The 5,508-nt window shown below is 44.2% G+C and overlaps 1 pseudogene; it reads right to left on the bottom strand.

Annotated features, from left to right (window-relative positions):
• Positions 1-312: 312 nt before the first annotated feature.
• On the bottom strand, positions 313-1,800 carry LOC134149770 (UDP-glucose 6-dehydrogenase-like; annotated as a pseudogene).
• Positions 1,801-5,508: the final 3,708 nt, after the last annotated feature.

Raw genomic sequence — 5,508 nt, 5'->3', positions numbered from 1 at the left:
ACGGTGTAATTGTTGTTTCAATGTCTTACGTGCTCTTTCAATAATGGCCTGTCCAGTCGAATTTCCAGGTACACCAGTGAGGTGCCTCACCCCCCATTGCTGAAGAAAACGACGAGTAGAATGAGCTATATAACTAGAACCATTATCAGTCTTTATCACTTTCGGTATACCCAAAACAGCAAAACACTGTGTACCATTTCTAGTGTAAAAATGGTTTTCAGTTTATGAAAAAATATTTCCTTAAAAAAAGCATAGGCTTACAGTTAATATCACTAAGAAGGTTCACAGAAATTCCTCAGTACCTACTAAGAGTTACACTCTCCGTTTTTTTACAGGAGGGTCCTGCAGACTGAACTTAGGAATTTCACAAGAATCAACAAAAGGGATTCTTTTGGCTGACACCTTCTTCCCAATTGTTTCAATCTGGAAACCAATGACTTGTAGCTCATTATGAAGATCATCAAGAACTCTCCTGCCATCAAAAATGAATGCAGGCTTCAGCATCTTCTTGTGAATATGCTCATAATCTAGTTCCTTAAACATGTCCCATTCAGTGCAGATTACAAGGGCATGAGCTCCATCACAGGCTTCATATGGATCTTTACTTACAGTAACCAGTCGAGACACTTGATTATCTTCTGAGACACCAGGATGTGAAAGATCCAAGATGATTTGTTCTTTAGGTACTTTAGGATCATAAATATGGAGTTTTGCTCCTTCATCCATTAAATACTTGCTAATGTAGATACTGGAAGACTCTCTTGTGTCTCCAGTATCCTTTTTGAATGCAAACCCTAAAATAGCAATCTTCTTACCAGTGACAGTATTGAACAAGCTGTCAATAATACGAGAAGCAAATCTTCTTCTCTGATAGTCATTCATGTCTATTACCTGTTGCCAATAGCGGGCTACTTCAGGTAAGTTCAATGCCTCACAAAGATGATACACTAAATTCAAAACATCCTTCTGAAAACAGCTACCTCCAAACCCAACACTGGCTTTGAGAAATTTATTTCCAATTCTTTGGTCTGTTCCAATAGCTCTTGCCACTTCTTCAACATCTGCTCCTGTAGCTTCACACAGAGCACTGATTGAGTTAATGCTGCTGATTCGTTGGGCAAGAAAAGCATTAGCTTCCAGTTTAGAAAGCTCTGACGATCAGGTATTGGTTGTGAGAATTTTTTCTTTGGGTACTCAGTGCTCATAGACAGTGCACAGAGCACGGACCGCTTTCTGTCCCTCTGGAGAATCATCTCCACCAATAAGCACTCCGTCTGGGTTCTTCAGGTCCTTGATCGCTGTCCCTTCCGCAAGGAACTCTGGATTGGACAACACCTGCAAATCCAAATTTGGCTTAGTATTAGCATCAAATATTCGACAAATGCTCTCTGCAGCACGTACTGGAACTGTGCTCTTCTCAGTGACAATTTTATAGCCATTTGAGTTTTGTACAATCCTTCTAGCACATGCTTCAATGTATTTCAGATCAGCCACCCGCCCTTTACCCATCCCGTAAGTCTTTGTTGGAGTGTTAACAGAAATAAATACAAGATCGGCTTCTCTAATGGCATCATCAATACTGGTAGAAAAGAAGAGATTTCTTCCTCAACAGGATTCTACCACTTCTTTTAACCCTGGCTCGTAAATCGGAAGTGTGTCCGAATTCCAGGCATTGATTCTCACCTCGTTGATGTCAACGACGGTGACCTGCATGCCGGGGCACATCTGCACAATAACGCTGCACGTCGGCCCCCCGACGTAGCCGGCGCCGATGCAGCAGATCTTCCTGATCTCAAACATGACGGCCCTGGAAGGGCAGGGAAGTGCCGCGCTGCAGACAAAGCCAAGAGGGGAGAACCGCTACCGCTGCCCCGCAGGCCGCCACGGAGCGCGGGCTACAGGCGGGACTGCACCGGCACCACTGCTGCCGCGAGCCGGCCGGGACGATGCTCCGCAGCTCAGGACAAGGCGCGGCGGGCGGCGCAGCTGCTATTTAAGGGGCCGCGGCGGCCGCTGCATGGCCTCAGTCAGTGGGGTGCACAGCTGCACTGAGGCTGCTACACAACAGAGGACCACGTTGCCTCCTCGGGGACACCCGAAAAGATTGTGCCTGCCGACTCTCTCATCATGCAGATGATCGGGACAAGCATTGGAGCGGTCCTTCTCGAGATTACCATCGGGTCGGTCTGTTTGTAAGTATCTCCTAATAAACTGCTTGCTACTGAAGAGTGTTTGTGTGTGTGTGTGTGAGTTTGTGCTGGCTTGCCAAACCGGATGTTTGGCCCCTGGGAATCTAACTAGAACACAAGTGCAATTCATCACTTTTGTAACTTCTGTATTCTTATCTTGAAATATACCTTCTGGGGGCAGCAGTCCACGAATCATTCAAAGGTGCCTTCTGTATTCGGGAATAGTGGGTCCAGGAACTTAGTCCCTCCACCTTTACTGCAGTATGAGTTGTCAGAAGCACCAGGTAAGGTCCTTTCCACTTTTCTCTTAGTGGTTCTTCTTTCCATGTCTGAATATAAACCAGATCCCCAGGCTTGAAGTCATGCGCAGGGGAATCCAATGGAAGGGAGGTACGTTGATTAAGGTACCTATGTAAAGATGTTAGTACCCGAGACAAAGACAATAAATACTCTCTCAACACTTCTTCCCCTCTTACATGCATTTGATCACTTTGTCCCCCTATTTCATTAATTGGGTAAGGTTTCCCGTAAAGTATTTCAAAAGGGCATACTCCCTCTTTTATTCTTGGGGTTATTCTTAGTCTCATCAAGGCCATTGGTAATACCCATTTAAGATGGGTTTCCTGACACAGTTTTGAAATATGTCTTTTAAGTGTTTGGTTCATTCTTTCTACCTTACCGCTAGACTGGGGTCTCCATGGAGTGTGTAATTCCCATTTCATCTGTAAAAATTTGGATGTTCCTTGAACCACCTCTGAAATAAAAGGAGGCCCATTATCTGAGGATATACCTTCAGGAATCCCAAATCGAGGAATCATCTCTTTTAGTAAAATTTTAATTACTTCTTTTGCATGATTGGTGGAGCATGGGAAGGCTTCTGGCCAACCAGAAAAAGTATCTACCAAAACAAGTAAATCTTTAAACTGACCACATTTAGGCAACTCAGAGAAATCTATCTGCCAGTGTTCCCCTGGGGTTAATCCTCTTCTTAGTTCTTCCATAGGTGGTTTCTTCTGAATTTTGGGGTTGTTTGCACAACAGGTGGGGCACCTCCTTACAATAAGGTCAGCATTTGATAGCATCTTTGATCCTACAACATATCTTTTTATGCTGCTTATCATAGCAGCTGCTCCCATGTCAGTTTCTTCATGCAGTCTTTTGAGGAGCACTTCCATCATTTTGGCTGTAGTTAAAACTTGTCCATTTGGGGTGACCCACCACCCTTCAGCATTTTTTGTACATTTTAGCCTTTCTGCCAATTGATTGTCGGAATATTCAGGAGGTCTCATTTGTATTTTTCTACTGGGTAATAAAGCTCCAGTCACCTGTCCTGCTAGTGCTGCCTTTTTGGCTGCCGCGTCTGCTCTCCTGTTTCCTTGTGCCACTTCACTATTTCCCCTTTGATGGGCTTTGCAATGCATTATAGCTACTTCTTTGGGTTCCATTATTGCTTGTAACAATCTTAATATCTCTTGTCCATACTTTATACTACTTCCTTGAGAATTTAAGAGCCCTCATTCTTTCCAAATCGCTCCATGATTGTGAAGTACCCCAAAAGTATACTTTGAGTCAGTATATATATTTACTCTTTGGCCCTTTCCGATTTCAAGGGCTCGTATAAGAGCAATGATTTCAGCCTTTTGTGCTGAGGTGTTTTGTGGCAACGGTTTAGCTTCTACTTCTTTCCATTGAGTCACCACTGCATATCCAGCCTTTCTCTCTCCATTCTGTACAAAGCTTCTACCATCTGTATGTAGTTCCACATCTGGGTTCTGCAAAGGTTCATCCTTTAAATCAGGCCGGCTAGAGTATACATGCTCTATAGTGGCCAGACAGTCATGCTGTAGCTCTTTTTGCTCTTCACCAGGTAGCAGAGTAGCAGGGTTTAAGGTCGAAACCACCTTTAAGGTAATATCTCCTTGTTCCAATAACACAGCATGATATTTTACCAGTCTGCTCGGGGAAATCCAATGATGCCCCTTTTGATTTAAAATTGCTGATACTGCGTGTGGTACAAAAACAGTTAAGGGCTGTCCCAGAGTCAATTTGCGGGCCTCTTGTATTAATAAGACGGTGGCTGCTATAGCCCGGAGGCAGGCCGGCCATCCTTTACTTACTTCGTCTAATTGTTTAGAAAAATACGCCACTGGTCTTTTCCAGCTCCCGAGCATTTGGGTCATTACTCCTGAGGCCACCTGCTGTCGCTCATGTACATACAATTGAAAGGGTTTAGCCATATCTGGGAGTCCCAATGCTGGAGCTTCCATCAATTTCTTTTTTATTTGATCGAAACTAGCATGGCATTCTGAGGTCCACCCTAACCATTCTCCTGGACCTTTTAGGGCTGCATATAAAGGTTTAGTTATCAGCCCAAAATTAGGGATCCATATATGGCAAAATCCTGCCATTCCCAAGAATCCCCTCAGCTGTCTTTCCGTGCGGGGTACTGCAATTCGGCATATAGCCTCTTTGCTTTCCGCTCCTAGTGCACGTTGTCCTTTTGATATTTTAAAACCAAGATATTGGTCTTCCTTCTTTGCAATCTGAGCCTTTTTCTTTGAAACACGATACCCAACAAGTCCCCAAAAATTTAACAGACTCGCTGTTGCCTCTAAACATATTTGCTCTGAATCCGCTCCAATCAAAATGTCATCCACATACTGTAAAAGAGTGACATTTTTGTTACCTTCCTGCCATTGGGCTAGTTCTTTGGCCAAGATCTCACCAAACAGGGTAGGACTGTTCTTGAATCCTTGAGGAAGAACCGTCCAGCATAACTGCTCCTTCCTCCTCGTAGTGGGACTTTCCCATTCAAAGGCGAAAATTGTCTGGCTTTGTTCTTCTATAGGAATACAGAAAAAAGCATCTTTTAAATCTAGCACTGTAAAACAATTGTTAGTCTCAGGCACCGAGGCTAAAAGAGTATATGGGTTTGGCACGGTTGGATGGATATCTTTTGTTATTTGGTTCACTGCCCTTAGGTCCTGGACCAGTCGATATTCTTGGGAGCGCGGTTTCCTTACCGGCAGGATGGGTGTATTGAATTCAGACTGACACTCTCTGAGCAGGCCATATTGCAGGAAGGCATTAATTAGGGGTTCCAATCCTCTACGTGCTTCTAGCTTGATCGGGTACTGATGCACCCTAACTGGCTTCGCTCCTGGTTGTAGCTCTGTTTTGACTGGAGTCGCGTTTTTGCTTTACCTGGCTTTGTTGAGGCCCAAACTAAGGGAATCACCAAAGGGATACTTGCACTGTTATTGTCTGGAGCTGATCCCATCAAAAGGCAGATTTGTGCTCTCCATGCCGATTCTGGAGG

This window comes from Rhea pennata, chromosome 21, assembly GCF_028389875.1.
Source record: "Rhea pennata isolate bPtePen1 chromosome 21, bPtePen1.pri, whole genome shotgun sequence".
NCBI classification, from domain to species: Eukaryota; Metazoa; Chordata; class Aves; order Rheiformes; family Rheidae; genus Rhea; species Rhea pennata.
Note: the sequence above shows the minus strand (reverse complement) of the source record. Positions and strands in the feature narration are given on the sequence as shown.